Source organism: Rhipicephalus microplus, chromosome X (assembly GCF_043290135.1).
Source record: "Rhipicephalus microplus isolate Deutch F79 chromosome X, USDA_Rmic, whole genome shotgun sequence".
Lineage (NCBI taxonomy): Eukaryota > Metazoa > Arthropoda > Arachnida > Ixodida > Ixodidae > Rhipicephalus > Rhipicephalus microplus.
Window position 1 is genome coordinate 133,686,655 of NC_134710.1, and position 19,158 is coordinate 133,705,812.

At 45.4% G+C, this 19,158-nt stretch overlaps 1 protein-coding gene across 5 annotated transcripts in view; it reads right to left on the reverse strand.

Annotated features, from left to right (window-relative positions):
• The window catches only part of LOC119176517 (uncharacterized), a 158,018-nt gene that overhangs the window by 62,373 nt on the left and 76,487 nt on the right, over positions 1–19,158 (reverse strand). Inside the window, exon 1 of one of the 5 annotated variants that reach the window (XM_075877755.1) lies at positions 10,049–10,197. The exons of the other annotated variants lie outside the window; for them this stretch is intronic. The gene's annotated coding sequence lies outside the window, so the exon portion shown is untranslated. Of the gene's footprint in view, positions 1–10,048; positions 10,198–19,158 lie in introns of those variants that run through there. 5 annotated transcript variants of the gene reach the window in all.

Genomic DNA, 19,158 nt, shown 5'->3' on the forward strand with positions numbered 1-19,158 from the left:
CCCAACAACAAGTTTTACGAGCGTACATCTCCACAGACTAGATACATGTCTCGAACTCCGTCTTCCAGCAGAGGGCACTTCTGTGCCGCCAGGAGCTCAGCTTGACATTAAGAATACGCTGTCTTCCGCACTGAAATGATAGATGCCCTGCTTGCGACATGTGCGGCAAGAATGATGGCGTCGACTGAGGTGAATAGCCTGATCACCTTGACGGAACAGTTCAGGTAGCCTGGTTCCTAGTTGTGGTTGATTACTCGCATGGTTTTATTAAGCTCAATACTGTATAATCCGATGACTTGTAGATCGTGCAAAAGACCATAACGGTTCAATTATTATATCCAGGGTTTCAAGTCGCGAAACCCTGATATGATTATAAGGGACCCCGTAGTGAAGGGGTCCGAAAGTTACGACCATCTGGTGCTTTTTAACATGCAGTGACATCGCCAAGTAGACGGGCCTCAGGTATTTCGTCTCCATCGAAATGGTGCCTCCGCGGCAGAGGTCGAACACCCACGACGTTCGTGTCAATAGCCGAGCATCGCGACTTCTAAACCTACGCAGCGGACAACCCATGACGAATACCATACATTATATCACGTTAGGGTTCACGTCTTCCTCTTTTAGATGCGAAGCAGCTTTTTGACTGACCTGCGTAACGCCGTACATACGTGCATCCGTATGAATGCGCCGCAACGCGTTTCTCTCGCCGCAGGTATTGGAGCGGTGCAAGTAGGTCACGCCGCAGCTGCGCGTTGACGTCACGCTGTCCTCGCGAGCCTCCCTCGTAGGTGCGCGCTGACGTCACTCTCCCACTCACCAGCAGCATGCTCGCCGCAGCGCCCACAGCTGCGGGCTCTTCCGCCCGCTCGCAACAAACTACTCTCTCTTTTCACTCTCTCCACCACCCGCAACTCTTTCGGCTCGTTTATCTGCGACGGAACTTACATAAAACCCAACCCACTTTTCGTGTCTTTGCGTTTCAAACAATCGTTTACTTGAGTAAACGCTATACCAAGTTTCGATTCAAACTGTTCTTCCAACACCTGCGTCGACGCCCGTTTCGATCGGGTCAGCGCCGTGCGCACCGCTGCTGCTTCGCATCCCATCAGAGTTCCCTTCGGGAAGATAGTCCGTAATTTTTTTCAGAATTAAGTTAATTGTTGAGGCTTAACGTCCCAAAACCACCACATGATCATGAGAGACGCCGTAGTGAAGGGCTACGGAAATTTAGACCACCTGGAATTCTTTAACGCGCACCTAAATCTAAGCACACGGATCTCAATCATTTTCGCCTCCATCAAAAAGGCGACCGCCACGGCCGTGCGCATGCATTCGAGGCATTTACTATAGGTACTAGAGTCACGCAAATGTCTGGTTTTTACCCTCTATTTTTTTTTCTCCAACAGATCTAAGCAATGAGCTTCTCACGCTGACTTCACACAGTGTCGAACAATAGAGCTTCTACAGACAACGAAACTGTGGTTGCAGCTATGCTTATCAACATTGCGTGTTCCCCACCGTGTATGCGCCATCTATTCTGCTTTCGCGTGGAACACATAAGCTATCGCTTGTTAAGTGACTCGAAATGAGCTTCCATTCAGATAAAACAGCAACATCGTCCACAAGCTAAAGGTGCCACCGCATCGCGTTAGAAACACCTCCGAAACAAGCCGACTGTTTTTGCGATTCCAGCAGACAGCGGAAGCGCACGTCAAAACAACGCTGCGGTCGACAACGCGGCGAGACCAAACCCACGCACAAACTTCTCTAGGGGCATTGTTCTCAGATCGGCTATATAGAATGTTGAAAGGCTAGCAGCCGATACTATCGTTCTGACTTGTTTACAACCAGTATTCTGTTTTGTTTTCAAGCTAGCGATTAAGAAAAAAAAAAAACCTCTGGCAGATCTACACAACCGGATTTGCAGACGAGCTATATATATGGCAACACCTACGTGATTGTCCAGGCAAATCAGACGCACGAAATGTCTGTTTCCAAAAGTTCAGGCATCTTTCAAAGTTTTTGTTCTTAGAAAAGTGTGCGTAGGTTTCTTAGAATGAGAGCAAAACCACACTGGCCTCTATGTAGCCATGGTTTGGGTGCGAGGAAAACTGAAAAGTAGAGCTGTGGTTCAGAACGAGAAATCTTGTACTAACAGCGGTGAAATCTAACAATAATAACAGCCGCCAGGGCTTTACATGCTAAAACCACACTATGATTATGAGAGACGCAATAGAGGGGCTCTCGAGATAAGTTTAGACCACCCGGGGTTCTTTAACATACACCTTAATCTAAGCACACGGGTTCATCTTGCATTTTGCCCCCCCCCCCCCAAAAAAAAAACAATGGGCCTGCCGTTACCCGGAATCAAACCTACGCACTCGAGCTCAGCTGCGCGACACCTCGCCTGCTGCCGCGGTTGGTTTGAAACAGTCTACCAGTTAAATGATGCTCGGTCTTGGTGGTCTATATATACAGATAAAACTCTCTACACCGTACAACTGAATGTAACTTAGTGCTTTATCTCGTTCACAAGCATAACTCGACCTGCAAAGGGCCTCGTAACATGGAAGACGGGATTTCTCTGGTTACGTCTCATGATTGCATTGATATTACACGGACATCGTGCACATTTGCAAAGCGCAAGCCAGTATTACAGAAGGCGGCGCAGTTATGATATTGGAACTGAGATGCCCCGAATCATATTCTGGGCTATACGGTTTCGGAAGAGAAGATAAAGCGATGCTGCAGCTGCCGTTTTTGTGTAATGGCGCAAGGACCCCGCATCGACAATGATCACCATAAAATGATAAGGGTAGAAGTAGAGCTTATGAGGCCATGAGCACAGGTTAGATTTTCCATCATTGTCCTACTTCTACAACTGGTGTGCTTACATATATCCAACGGCGGCGGCCACGGGAGGAAAGCGCAAGCACCCCCTTTCCACTTTTGAGTGCGGTCACTATCGATAGCACCATGGAAAATCAACAAGGGCGAATATTTTTTTTTTACCCGTAGTTCGCATAATTACATGATGGAATTTCGCCATGTATGCCAGTGGCTTCTGTAGTGAATACCATTCTCTGCCCAACACAATGCGTGGCAGGTTCTGGGCGATTAGAGTCGTTCATGTAACACTTGTACACCTTGCTCTAATGTATTGTAGATCAGGCGACCACTGAGCTGGATATCCATAAAGTTAGTCTAGTCCAACTTGTTTTTATTCCGTTCTTCTTGTGACGGAAGTGTGCGCGTGAGTCGGCAAATGTAATTAGGTCATTAACAATTTTTTCTTCAAAAACTTAAGGCCTTGCTTGTTGCATCTCTCTGACTGCTTTGAGTCGATGGGGACGCAGACATATTGAGTATGTAGGGGTGAAGTTTCTGCCTACTCACCATGAGTTAGAAAAATATTAGCATAGCTTGCACTGGAGATCACCTATGTAGTTCTGGCGTTTGCTAAGTTTTGTCCATCCGTCTGTTCGTTCTTCCACCCACCCACCTGTATAATTTACGAGCCGAAAAAATATCGAACATATTCAACACGGAGGGACTAATTTTATCACCAGTCGTCTTCGAAAGTTCATAATAATGTAACACACAAATATATATTTAACAAAGAAGACATCTTGTGTACAAAATATATGCACAACAAACAGTGAAGAAACTGTTTGAAACATGTAGAGCGAAGAAAACTATTATTGAAAAATGCCTAAATATGGGTGATTTTGTCGTGCTTGCTTCGAAACAGTTGCTACAAAGATAACATTTATCAGCTTTTTTTTTATACAAGCTTTGCTTCTTTTTCACCGCACCGGCCGCTACGTTTTCGGTTATTGAACTCCTGAGCCAGCGAGGCTATTCACGAATACGCTCACATAAACGCTCGCACAATTTGCGGTAATCGTACAGGCTAAAGTGAACGAGCAATGTTGAAGCAGAAATCTTTTTTTCCATGACTAAGCCATAAAGCCTTCCTTCAGCTCATCATCAGAATAGCCCTTTTTGTGTGTAGGTCGTTCGCAAATGCGTTCCGGCGTCGATGAGGCAAGCGCCATAAATTTTGGCGGCCTAAACGAGATGACAGGAGTGGACCAAAGGACATCTGGTGTCAGAAACGTAGAAATGCTACCCCCCCCCCCCCCAAAAAAAAATGGCGCCAATGCAGGCCTCCGTGACTGCCTATACTGGACCACCAGTTTCGATTTAGACGATCTCCACTGCAGAAGGACTGTTCGGACTCGAAAAAAGCCGATTCACTCCAAATTTCTTCGGAGTTCAGTGATGATATCCTTGTAGACAGTGTGGATGATTGAATTCGATACTGCGTGTAATGTATCATTGAGGAAAAAAGCTTCACCATGTACCACAGAGTCACATGCAACTTTAAGCCACTATAACATCGCTAAGGTCTAGTGCATTACGTACAAATAATACACGTTGAATGACCATATTGAATATAATCTATGTTTCGGTCATAGGTTTTGTGTGAAACAAATTCGAGATGTAAAAAATTTTATTGTGGATTCCTGCAGCAAAGAAACTGATTAAAATTTTTAATTGTGTAGTAATGGCAAAGGTAACGTCCGTTACTTTTTTTCGATAACGGTGACGGGTTACCTTTTTTTGTAGGTGATGTAGGGCGGCAACGCGTTTCTTTTCTGTTAGTGTAACGAGTAACGTATCCAGTTATTTTTTTTTTGGTAACGGATACAACACCGCTGAAAAGTAACAAGCCCAGGTACAAGTGAAAAATTATTCAGTGATACACCTGAACCTCGGCAAGTATTACTGGCGTCACAATGTAAAAGAAGTGATGCAGCCTTTGCTTCCTCAGTTATTAAATACAGTTATTCTTAACAAATTAATTACGAAATCCACAAGTACAAGCGTTCTCTTACTTTCTTGAGAATATTAAAAATTAGATAATAAAAAGAATCAGTTTTCCTGTTGTATTCATATGCGGTATGCATCTGTATGTTTGTTTTGTTGCACCCAATGCAAAATGCATGTGCTTGTTTTATCACTTTACTGTAATTGCCGTTGTTTGTGAGGTGCCCGAATCTAATCTACTCCAGGTATTGTTTGGTATTTGGTAGCAATTTCCTTGGCGAAAATTTTCATATTAACCACCTCTCTCTCTCTCTCTCTCTCTCACACACAATATATATATATATATATATATATATATATATATATATATATATATATATATTTTGTTCACCACATCACGAAATTTATTTTGGCCTCACACACACCTTGGATGATTGCCCCAATAAGCGGTGCTTCCGAAGTAACCTGTCACAAATGTGTACAGTGTGGACATAACGCACGTGTGATCAGTTGTCCTTGCCACAGTAAATTCGCAGCAGTTCGTCTTTTCCGCGTCACTGATGAGGTGCGCGTAACAAATGTTACACAAGTGACAACAGATTTATGTCACACTGGCACTTTTGATAGCGATAAGTGTCTATCCGGATTAACCACGATCTGGATTAGGTGCTGCAACACGGTCATTTTTAATCACGATCAATCAAGTGTGATCGTGATCAAGACTATCGCGATTCACGCATCGCGATCTGTCTGAGAGATCGCGATTTCGCTGTCGTCAGCACCCCCTGACCGAGCTTGTTGAAAGCACAATAAACAAGAAAATCGAGCATTGTTCAATAAAAACACTTTAAAACGGCTAGATATTGATAAAAAGGCGAATTCTAGACTGTTTAAAATGGAACAATATATGAAATATCTCATATTTTATTATTCGTATCGACCGCATATAGTTACGGGAGAAGCAGACGACAAGCGGTCGACCGTTGGCTTCAGCGCTTAGTTCAACTCTCGCTCCATCGGAGCTGTTGGAGCACCTCGAAGCAAACTGGTTATGAGTGTCACAAGCCTTTCGACTACGTCACGATGTACGTACACTTCGTGGTCAAATGAAGAAACCTTTACAGTGATTGACCGCTCGCAGGAGCGACTGGAAGACTTGAGGCGCCAGAAGTAAAACTCCAGCGCGTACAACGAGATTGACGCATCGCTGGGGGCCATCAAAAAGAAAAACGAAGGTTAAGACTCCCACACAGCAATGCAGGTAAAAGCAAGGAAAACTCTATCGAATGATAAATTTATGAAATTATTTTTGTAGTGGCACGCAAAGTTTTCGACGTTCGAGCGGTTATTGCAGGAATAACATGGCCGACAAAGAGTTCCATAGAAATATCGTAGTTTTGTTAGTGACATGTTTTACGGCACGCAAGTGCCATCTGGTGCATTTCATCTGGCCTAAGCTTGAAGCGGATCAGCTTGAGCCATGTAGCAGCGGTCACAAAGTTGATCGCGATCAAGGAAACCGACCCAAATTGCCCGGACCACGATTAAAAGTGCCCTTGTGACACCGGTGTTACACGAATGGAAACGTGCTTAACAGTGTACATGACGCATATCCGCTGACGTTATTGTGCCCGCATGCAGTGTGTTACATATCGCTCATGTATCCGTGGAAAATAACGCAGGATAAGATGGAATGCGCGTGACGCCAGTATAGCGCTTCCAAAAGAGAGAAAAAACACACACAACGATAAAGAGTAGGCATCAAATGTAAAAGAGGGGGGGGGGGGGGGAGATTGCAACTGGCGAGTCACGTCGTGCTTGTAAACATGAATGTTAGCCGCGCAGAGACAGTAGTAAAAAAAAAAAAAACACTGACACAGCGAGTAGGACACTTTAGCTATCTGATGAGAGGGCGAGCATTTTTTTTTACGCTGCGAGGACATCGCATGCACGAACAGTACATGAAGAGCAGAGGCCATTTCCGCTAAACGATCCGTCTTTGCAGCTTCTATGAAGTACGGCTTTTTTTTTTTTTTGCTTGCGTCCACTCGGAATGTGACAAACGAGAAATATTGCGAAGCCGTTGCTCTAGTGTGTTTTCAATATAAGGTCATGTGTTACGTATACTTGTAGAATGTCGCGGCTTCACCAGTGAATTTGAAGGGTGCAAGTCTTTCACACTTCAAACAGGTCTTATAGCTCATTTCGAAAGAAACGAAAATTCCTATTTTGGGCAAATACATATGATATTTCTTCACTGGTTACCTCTTCTTATCGCTTAGCAGATATATACAGCTCTGTCAGCTGCTGAGTTGCGGGATCAACTACGCACTCACTAGTGGACGTCAAAAACTCTCGGGGGAGGGGAGGGGGCTTTGGCCCCGACGACTCTATGAACGTTTGCGACTAACTTGTTCGAAAATGTTCTGGTACACCAAAGTCGTAATGCGGCCAGTTGAAAAAACGACCGTTTTGGCTAGAGATTTTACAGTCACGCGACTGATGCAAAACCGTCGCTCCATACATTGCGAGTTTACTTCCAGACACTTTCAGTCAGGTTTGGTTCTGCTGAATAAATTGTATCCATGCTGTGCTATGCGCATGCCTGAATATCGTGCCCAGCTTCTGTGTTCAGTAAAAAAAAAAAAAAAGAGGTCATTCAGGGCAGACATGTCAGTCTCGAACCACAGAGCGCGATGGGAGGCGGCCCTGCTCAGCTACGACCTTGCCGTTCAACTGTGAGTCGTCCGGCACGCCGAAAAAGCCATCCGCGTCCCAAGTGCTCGAGAAATTCACCTATGCCGGAATGCTTGAGGTTACGCCTCGCCAAAAATAGCCGGGAATTTACAATAAAGTTTTCACTCTCTTACGTGAAGCGTTGTCCTTTCTACTTGTACGTAGCCTTTCGTCTCCATGCGGGTGCACTTCAAGTTATGCTATCTCGACATCAAGTTAACTAGCGCCACTAGCAGCCCTCTTGTTCCATGCCAGAGCTGGGGTCGTCCAAAGGGAGCAAGTGACAGTCGTGCGCTATTTGACGGTAACTTGAATATTTTTACGACTTATCGCCCATCCAACACCACTCAGAGTGAAACAAACAAACAAACAAACAAGCTCGCAGACTGTAGTTTAGAAGGCTAAGCAGTGGTGATAAGAACGAGCAAGTGCCTTCCGGGTCAGACGTCAGAGGGCACTTTGTCCACGCTCTCAAGACTCAAGCAGCTGGCGATGTAGAAACTGGGTTAGCTTGTCGCGTGTCAAGTTCGCACAGCACACCGGCATATTCACTTAAAACCCACGTCGCAGCAGATGTAGTTTCGCGTAAGTTACGTCGTGTCAGCACTCGAAACATTAACCTCGTGATCAGGTTCAAAAGGACAGACCCTGATGTGAATATAGAGGTGTGCAATACATTCTGCACGTTGTACTTGAGGAAACGTTTGTGGATAAATACTGTCCCAAACAGGTTTACGCCTTTCATAGTTTGCTCACAGATTTGAGCTTGAAAGTGCACTTCAACTGGCTTGACAGGGTCTAAGTAAAACCACTTCATGGCAGGCGTATGATGGTCAGTATTTACAACTCTGCTACAGTTGAAAATGCAAGCCATGCTACTTCCATTTTCTCTGTTATCGCAATAAAAACAAAAGGAAAATAAACATATGGAACAAACAATTAAAGAAGAATTAGCACCATTATATCTGCAATAACAGTAACGCGTCTTGCCAGTACAGCTGGTCTGATGTTGTCATCTCTTTGAACCAAAGTCGACCTATTCCTTTTGCGTACCACGGCAAGATTCAGTCAAAAGGGAATTCCTACAGAGTGGTTAAGAAGGATGTTGCCTACTGCCACGATAGACATTTAATGGCTACATGAGAAAGAGAGAGACGGAGGGGCGGGGCACAAAGCAAATGAGCAAAGTTCTTGTGTCCATTGAACACACCAGTCATAGTGCCACCGCTATGCGCGATCGCATCATGTGCTCCCTCTCCCTATTTTCGCCTCGATTTTCACATCCAACTGTATGTGCGTCTGGTTCAATGATTAAAATTAGAAAATGCTGTGCCTCACAAAATCATGGCGTCAGCTGTACAGAGAAACGTAAGACAAGCAGCAGTGGAGGGGTATTCACAAGCACGTGGGAGATATCCTTCGCTGATAAATGCCTATCTCACGGCTGTTGTCTGCCATATCGTTCTTTCTGTATTGTTTTGCATGCGCAGCAAACATCGACGACCATCAGATGCTACGCGGTTGACATGCTTGTGCGGCAAGGTTTGAACACTGCGCAAGAGTTTAAACATTCAACAAGCTCTGAAGACTGAAAGCAACAGTAAAAAAATCCCAACTTTCAACCCTCGTTATATACGGCAGATATCAAGAGGAGACAAAATTCTATTCGTAAACAGTCGTTTCTCGCGAATTTTTATATCAGCGTTTATGTGCTGAATTGACAATTTCAGCTCACAGACACCGTAATGCCTATAGATGAAAAGTTGTGGCGGAAAGATCAAACAAATTTATAACCTAATGTTTCGAAGAGGGAACTTGTTTTCGTCAATGCGAACACATGTTCCTCTTGTCGAAATGTGTTGGTATCGAAGTGTTTGCAAACAGTTAATATTATTGGATTCAATAATACTAAAGTAGGGTTGGTGCTAGAGATGCTCGCAATATTCAAGAATGCAAAACCTGAACGTCCCTGAGACAACGAGGGGTTGAGATCCATCAAAAGAAGGCGTATACTATAGGTTCCGTTCCTTGTCTTGCCAATGTATTTATTCTGAAGTTGACAGGCATCAAAGGTGAGAGTGTGAAAGCACGTTTTGAGCCATTTGTGCAGCATGACACAAAGCTAACAAAAATGCTCGAGATGCACCTCGACAACATGGCACTGCAGCAGCAAACCGGCGCCGTCTGGCGGGACGCATCGCGCAACATCACTTAGCCGCCATTACTGGGGCACCGAAGCGCTTGAATATCCCATTTTGAGACGTGATCTCGTCGTGTCACAACAAATCACACACAGGACATTACACAAACTTGTCTGGGCCTGCTACATGCGTAAACCCTTCGAAATGCAGCAGCGACGAGGTACAATAATTGCAGCGTACATGCGCTAACGACAATAGGATGTTACGCCTGTATGCTCCGCCACCAAAAAGGATGTCCCCAAGAGCGTGGGCACCGCGTACATGTGTTGGGCACCCACCTGTAGCCCCACAGGGACAGAGCAACGCCGATTGGCAACGGGCGGGCGTCTAGGCCACGACTCGGGAGCGTGCTGTTCGCGTAGTCCGCGCGGCCGGCGAGCCCACTTGCGGCGCATAGGTGCTGCCGGACGAGATGGACGTCCGGGTGCTGCGAGCGAAGGTGGGGGAGGCAAACCTATTGTTTTTCACTTGACTGCAATCGATAAGCCTTGCCCGCACCGATAAGCCTCTTTGTGTTTTAATTCTTCCGGACTGCTTATCGTCGCTTCGCTGCAGCCACGGAACCTGGTGTACCCGCTGGCGGGCCGTTTTGTCTCTTTATTTCCTCACGCGGCGCCACTCGATCCTTTGTGTTTTAATCAGTGCGGCAAAGGCTGCCTAGCAGCTGACAAGAGTCGAAGCGCACCGCGCGCTGCAGGGCCCGCCTCGTATGGCCGGTTACTGCACACGAACCGTGGACGGGGCTTCGTGACCGCGGAAGTGAGAGTTTGATGGGCTTATTTACCCGCGATAATAGCGCAGAACGCTACTGTCAAAGCTCCTCGCGCCGCTCTGTTCGCAACAATGAAGCCTTCGGCGCCAGAAGAGTGCCCCTGCAATGTCAATCGGTTGATTTGCGAGCTCCGCGACATTCTCGCTCCCCGAGAAAGCCGAACGATAAAGCCCGCTTGCTGCTTTCTAGTTTCTCAATGTGACTGCATGCCTTCACTCGAACAATTGCACACATCACAAACGAATGATCCAACAAAAAGGTGTCAGAATAGGTAAACACGAAGGCCATGCGTATCGACGTTTGGATATTTCTTCAAAGTCTCCACGCTCACTGCTTTAAACATTGTTACTCGTTGTGCCGGCAGCTTTTTTTTGTGTGTGTAACGATGAAGGTGATCGTTATAGTTTAACATTTAGAAGGTTTCGGTGCGAGTGGAAAGCGAATTTTGTGTGGCCACATGAGTGAAATGACTGATACGTATCACAAAGGCATAGAAATACGTATCGGTACACAACGCATCCCTATAAAACAGCAATAGCAGGTAAATGACTCCATTTTGGTGTTGACTGTCTACTGACACCAAACACTGCATTTTTCAGAAAGATAGCAGCACTGTGCAGATCTATCGGAGAACATATTTAATAAATGGAATTGTGAAGAATGCGCGCATCAAGTCCCATTCAAACCGTTCGTGTTCCGTGCTCAGTCTAAGAGAAGTAACCTTTGGATTTGCGTACTGAACACTTAAGTATTTGACTCATCCACACATTTATACATCCCGTTATTAATAATTTTATTGGACCGCACTTCAATTGACTTATAGGCGCTGACGCTTCTGATTTTCTGAAGTATGCATGTGTCAGAACAACTTGTCTCACATATGCCGGAACCACATGCAACGCATGGACGAATCCGCCACACTGTCGTTCTCACTCCCTCGACAACTTTGCTCTTCAGTGTCTTTAAATAATTAATTGCTCGGGTTTTAAGTACCAAAACCGCAATGTAGTAAGGCACAATGAAGAGCTCGGGAAGTTTCAGCTTCCAGGGGTTGCGTCGGATTCTAAGTTGCGGGCCTCTAGTAGTTTTGAAAAGAGAACAACCGCGGTCGGAGTCGCACTCGTGACCTACGCGTCACTAAAGCCGAGCCCCGTAACCACAGTACCACCGTGGCGGCCATTTTCATTCTTTCTTTTTTCCAATGAATTAGAAACACCAAATCACTAGACAAGTAAGCCTCCTAGAAATATATGTTTTTAAAATAATTCTCTTAGAAGAACCACAATAGGCAGAATTATTATCAGAATATTCACCCTACGCCGCGGTTTTTCGTGCTTATTCGCCGATAAATAACAAAGCTGAGTATGTATTTGCTTTCCAGAATCCTACAAAACCTGACGCGTGCACGCACGCACACACGCACGCACATACACAAACAAACACATAAAGAGAGAGAGATAAAGAATGTTGCAGCTTTACCTAACAGGCGAAGCACTGATTACAATAGCAATACTGCTACACTGGAAAACTAACGAAGCAAGATAATGTTCGTAGTTTCATCAACCGTGTTTACGGCAATAGACATCAGTTGACAAATTAAAAAGCATGGTGTTACACGCACAGAGGCAACTGTGGTCATCAGCTACACAGGCATAACTTGTCCTGAGCATTTTTTTCTCTCTCGAGAACCCCTGCAGTCAACATGTGTTGATGCATAACTGCGAAAAGAAACACTATATTTCAGAATTGTGCAGACTTTAAATTAGTCTTTTAGTGATTAGGTTTATGTTGTTGCAATCCCGGTGCCCAATCCCCGTCGAAAATAGCCGATATATGAGATGGGGGGAAAAGTGTTTCAAATTGCAACGTTAGTTAATTCAAACATATTAGCCTTTTTGTATGTGTGTTTTGAGCCCCATTAGAAGTCTATATCAACCAGATGTGACTCGGATACCACGTCATGTAGCCACCATAAACCGTTTACACGTGACATCAAACGCGAAATCTCGGTCTATAAACAAAAAAATGAAGTTGTGGCTTACCACCGCATAGCAGCGAGGTCGACGTTCGTGATCCGCTTTCTCCCCGTGGTAGTAAATGAAACATGAGCGTATAAACTTTTTCTGGTGTTGTTCCCCTGCTTCTGGGGGCGTCCGATACGCACAGTCAGTTAGGGACCTTTTAAAGGTACGCTAACGAGAAACACAAAGTTGAGGTGGAATGAGCAGGGGCACTGAAGAATGCGTGCAGTTCTGGTTGGGAGTGAAAAGATAAATTATTAGTGGAGATAGAACGATGACCAAATATCCCTTACTAAATTTCTCTTGCCCAAGACTCAGTGCCGAAGGAATGTCGCCACGAAACAGATTGCTCTCAGCCAATTAGAAAGCGCCATCACACGTCACCACGCGCGCAATCGGCCGCTGCTTGGCCACGGTGGAGTGATGCCGCGGCTTGCACCATTACCATGATGAATGTGGTTGCAGACTTCGAAGCTTGCCGCGAAGATTTCAGCATGGAAGCAGGAATGGATTTCGGTGAGTATGCAAGGATCCCACCTGCTCTCGTGGCGGCAGCAGCTTTCTGCGAACGAAGCCCGGCTCCGACTGACGGAAAGCAAAGCACCGTTTTTGTTGACGGAATGCGATGCTTCTCATTGCCGAATATTGTTTATTTATGCGCGTGTTTAATTTTTTTCTGTTTTATTACTGGAATTTCCATTTTGGAGAACTCGAGCAGAGGCGCTATGCCACGAAGAGAGTCGTGACAGAGCAGTGAGAGCAGAGCCATATGCGAGGCCCCTCAATCCGCCCCTGGAATGCGGCATGCGTCTGAAGAACACGTGAGAGGGTACCAATGAAAAGCAATGTACCACGAGATCAAAATTGTCGAAGCCCCACCGTTATACGTGGGACAGTGGCAGAAGACGGATGAAATTCCATGCAGAATTCCATCCAGGCTCGCTCGTTTAAACGACGTCGACATTACTGAAGTCAGACTATACCTGGATGATATTTGTTGCCAACACGGTCACCGGTAGAAGCAAGAAAGCAAAGCAAACGTATGAGGTAGATATCAAAACGAATAGCTCTCGGCAAATCACGGCTGAACTACGTTTTTGATCATTGCAACAAACGAGAAAGAGCATTCAGATTATCGGCGTCAAATAAAACGCGAACAGCGGCAATCATTGTCTAGTGCACCCCGTTCAGTCATCACCGCGGACATGCGCATTATTGCAAAATAGAACTGATGCGCGCCCATCAATGTCGATGACTAGATGGAGCTCACTACACAGTTTCTAACACTTCTAAAGCTGACTTCACAGCAATAATGACATGAATGCACTCATAATAGAGCCATTTGCCATTGCAGCTTTACTTCCTGTATCTCTTTTTTGCTCTTCTGCATGAAGCCCACAACTGGGGACACGGGCACAGCAGTCGACATGCTACGACTTTACAATAACGTGTCGCCACCTTGCTTCACAGAACTTTGCTCTAAAGACGGGTAGCCCGCAGCCCGAGCTCGTTTTTGCTCAGAGTTTTCCCTCTTCAATCAGTCTCATTTCAGAACCATTCCATGTGCACTCGCATTTAAAAACAACAAGAGCTTGTAAAGCGTGACCAATGTTTTTGGTGTGGCTGCGTGCCACAGTTGGTGCATCGCGCATGCAGAAGAGCAGGGTGCGATTGCACATTTGCTCTTTTACTTTAAATATAACGAATATCCCGACACATGTCTGATAAAGCTAGCTTAGAAGGAGCAATGAGCCGAAGTCCCGCGCATGCGTTTGCTGCAAGCACTTCCGAGAAGGCGACTATCCTCCGTATTCAGAAACGCTCCTCGACTCGACTTTCACCCTTCACTTGACAGAGTGGAGCACTGCACCGCTACTCGGCTAAAAATGATGCTGCGCTACTCAAGGATCGCAGGAGAATATTGCTGATATGCAGTGACTTGCCCTGCGTAGAGACGGCGCTCCCATCGGCTTTCTCAGGTGAAGGTGATGCGTTGAGTGAAGGGACGTTCTAGAATACGGGGTTATGTCTCCAGACTGCCATGAGGACACAAATGTTAATTTTTTTGTGAGTGACATTGACTTCACACCTTCCTCTCCATCAGAAGACGCAAAGACCTCGAAGTCTTATAAAAAAGAAATACTTCAGGCACGTCATCTCTCATAGTCAACCCCAACCTACGCACGCTGATCGGGGAAAATATCGTAGGGAAAGTACCGCTACACAAAACAAAACGAGAAGGGGCGACGTAGTTAGATGGAATATAGCAGTCTGTGAACGTGTTTGTGGTTTGAAAAAGATAACATTGAAGCCTTGCAGGAAAGCCCCTACTTAGTTTTATTCCTTTGATTCTTTCATCCCGACAACTGTCCGTGAAAAGTCGCCGTCAGCTTGGAGGCGGACATGTTTGTTGAGTTGGTAAAAAGCTTTTTGACCGTAAGTCTTTAGCCACAAGACCACGGGTAGTGCTTTCCCTTTCCAATTATCACTTCACTTTTTTAAGCCGGGAAAAACAAATTAGTTTGGGTCAAACCAGAAGAAAACGAACATTTCAAGATATGAGCTCAGTGGCAACGCTCGAAGGAAGTTAGGAACGTTTCGCCTCTCACCGCACCGATATTACAGTTGTATATACGTAAACATATGTTTACAACATATGCCACTTACAGACATATGCCAGATCAACAATAAAAAGAAGTTGGAATTCCTACCCAGCATACGTACGTTCACAGCCACCGGCTTTTTACTTCCATGAGCCACAGGCTCCCCGAAGATTGTTTTGTTTGTTAAAAGAAAGGAGCACTATTGAGCTAGTCAAAAGGGCTTCTAGCCTGACGAATGGTAACAGGTGCGACGAAGGTGAGGAAGGGGGTATTGAAACAGCTTGGCGGCATGCCTTCATTGGTTTTGAACCTGTGGTGGCAACCTTTCCACGTGCCGTCGGGGGCTAGCACCCCATAGAGTCCTCAGGAAGTTCCTAAGCACATGTTCAGCGGACTCGGCGAGGCGCCTCCTCTCAAGTGGTGCCCAGGGCACTTGTACCCCCTTGCCCCCTCCCCTTAGTTACGCCACTGTATGCTAACCCTATGATATAGGAAAACAGCAGAGTGTATCAGAGAACAAATTGAGGTAAGTCGACATCTTACCATATATTTAAAGAAACTCCTATGTTTGAAGACGCTTAAACCAAATTTGTGTTTCTTGAGCGACAGCTCCGTTTGGCCTGCTTGGACAACCGACAAGACCACTGGGCTGCACAGATTCAACTTTATGGCATGCCATAGTTTAAGCAAGGACGAGACTTGTGCTCCCGAACTTTGGGATTCTGTCGACAAGCATACGGTGTTGTGCAGTAGAATGTTTCACGCACAAATGCATTTTATTACGGCTTGCGAACACGCAAGCGAGCGTGATTCCTCTTCAGTGCGACTAGCGTTTCACTAATTCACTTTGGCTGGCACTGCAACGAGACGTGATGCGCGTCGTATGAGCTGATGAACGTGATGAACGACCTGATATACTGGAGAAACATCGGCGCGAACTTTGCGCCATCTCGCGGGCAATGTGTAAGCACTTTGCTGTGGCGCTGGTGCAGCTCAAAGACAATGGTGTGACTTTCGCCAAGTTTGAAGGTCAGAATTACAATATCGGACATTTTCTGGACTTAGACCTGAACGAGTAAAGCTATCACTTTAAAATGGATTTTGACATGTCACGCAATGAGAAAAGCAGATAAGCAGTGGTCACTTAGAAAGCGTCAGAATGAATACCAAGAAAGAGAAGCGCGGGTGATGACGGCGAAGCGTCAGGGAATTCATCGAAACCAGGGTCGTAGCCAAGAGGTGGCATTCCGATGAGTGAACATGACTTTTTTTTTTGGTGAATACAAATAATATTCCGTGTTAGTCCCACTTGATTGGTCAATACTTACTGTCAGTGAAATAAGCGTGGGCCACCGGGAATATGGTATAACGAGCGCTTTTCATTGGCCACTTCATAATAAGAAAAGTTAATTAAAGAAGCTTTAATTTATTTGATAGATATGTGAGGCTCAACGTCTCAATACCACAATATGATTATGACAGACGCTGTAGTGGAGGGCTCCGGAAATTCGGACCACCTGGGGTTCTTAACGTGCACCCAAATTTGATCACGCGGGCCTATAGCATTTTCGCGTTCGTCGAAAATGCAGCCAACGCAGCCGGGATTCGATCAAACGACCTGTGGGTCAGCAGCCGAGTACCTTAACCACTAGACCACCACGGCAGAGCTTAAAGAAGCTTTCAAAATTTATTCTGTTAATTTTAAAATGCAGTAAAATCCAAGCTTGCATGAAAAGTATTTTCGTTGAGAGTGAAAAACAGCGCACTACCCAAGTTCTACCGCTGTGCATGTATAGCAGCGACATTGTCTCAACATGAAATCCAAAGTTGACGAAACTAGCCAGGTCGTCTCTTTTAAATATTTTACATGGCTGGTGTACTTTCTTTTGATACCATCTCAATATCTTGTCATCACCCAATAAAATCACGCCAGTAAAGCGCGGTTCATGCTCCTGGTACGTTACAACCCCAACAAAACACGCACTAGCAAAACAGCAATCTTTGAAAACAACACTACTAAAGGTTTCGTTTTTTTTTTATTTCAGACACTGCATAGCACATGAGCTGGTTTAAAAGGTTTAACTTCCCAAATTGACTCAGGTTAGAGGAGACTCTCTAGCCGAGCGCGGCGGATAATTTCGACCCCCTAGGGTTCTTTAACGAATTGACATTGCATAGCAACTCGGTCGCATTTTCCCTCTATTGAAATGCAACTGCCACGGCCGGGTCGAACTCGCGTTCTTTGGGAAAGGAATAGAGTGCTGCAAACACTGAGGCATCACAACAGCTTACAACGCATCTAGATCAAAAATACTGAACTATATACGTAAGGGCTCTTATTTGTCAAGATCAGGTGTCACAAAGACGAGAAACGCACAGCCCTTGGAAGCACCTTGCGCCGCCAGACATTCGAAATTACTAGCCTTTTAATCCTCGAAGGTTCTCCAATCTTCAATATGCACTTCTGTCCTGCATCACACCTCCACAGTAACTCAAACTAGTGAAGTGACCTATACCCGTATGAAGTCAGACATATCCTGGATTCGGGACGTTAAATCCCACATATCAATCAAATCGATTGAAACCGTCGGCCCCGCCAACATTGGTGAAGCGACAGAAACGGCGCACATGTGGGAGCGTGCTCGAGTAGCTGCACTGGGTTCGTCTCTGTGAGACCAACGCGATGTTTATCTTCGATAACGCAAGCGGAAGCGGCTGTCGTTGGAAAGAAATGCACGTAAAGGAAAGCAGCGCGAGTGAGCGCCGACGAGAATGCGAGCTGACAAGCGCCAATTAAAGAGCCAGCTCTCCCAGCCAGGCGTAGCGTATGCCTAGCCCCACGAGCCGATCGAGACAACTCGACAATGTGCATACCCGAGGAATCCGTTCACGTGACGACGCGACAAACACGTGCTTGAACGTGGTGCAACTGTGCAGTTCAGGAGACAGACAACGGCGAACCACCAGTGGTGAACGACATCGGTGCGTTAAACTATGAAAACAAAGAACGGCCGGAACAAAAAAAAAAACTAAGTAAAATAAATAAATAAGTAAATAAATGTTCCTTCGCTTTCAGTCGCAAGGTTGAGTGTGGGACCCTTCTTCCACTGAACATAGAACGCCTCAGATTATCTATTCCTGGAAATGTCTCTTTCCGGCTACGTGATCATGCATGTGGCAGAGCTCGCTTTACGTGTATCTAAATCACTGTGTGTGCGCGTGTGCGTGCATGAAAAAACTTGAAGCCGAAACACGAAATACTCTTGAGTATTTTTTTTTTCATTGCAACATTACTAGATTTTTTTTCTCGGTAAGCAAAGAATCAAAGCGCGGGCGCACAATGTTTCAAAGCAGCGCTTTTGTAATTAGCGACTGAAACTAAACGCCGCACTTCAATATTCGAGTATCGGTTAAAGTACCAGTCACTCTCAGACTTCAGTGCTTACAGATCTTTCAATTGCCACGTTCCCAGTTGCACATACACAGTTTCCCAATTTCTCGGGCTATAATATTTGTTAGGTTGTCTGGCAGGTCACATACCACAGGCCCAAATAGTATAGCGTGGAATAGTGGTTATAGGTACATACAGACATCCTAAAAAATAAAATAGTGAAGTTTCTAACTGGTATTATTCAAACTAAAATTCTTATTTTCACTAAGTTCTCCTGAAAAAAAAAAGCTTTCGTGAGCAGTGGTACAGAAGTTTAGCTGACGTTTAAAAGGCCCAAGATTCCACAACGTTTACTGCAGACGCAAGGACTGCGTAGTGCCACCGGCGTTTTCGCACGCCTTTTTAGAACGTTATTTTTTCACGCACCAAGAACTGTCTCAGCAGTCGCATGAGCATACACACAAACACAACAAGAACAACAACATAAACAACGACAACAGCAACAGCAACAAAAGCGAAACAGCAGTTAAGATTAAAAATAACTTTTCCCTCCGTGTGCGTCGATGGCGAAAGAAGCGTCGTTCAGCACCCTCGACGGTCC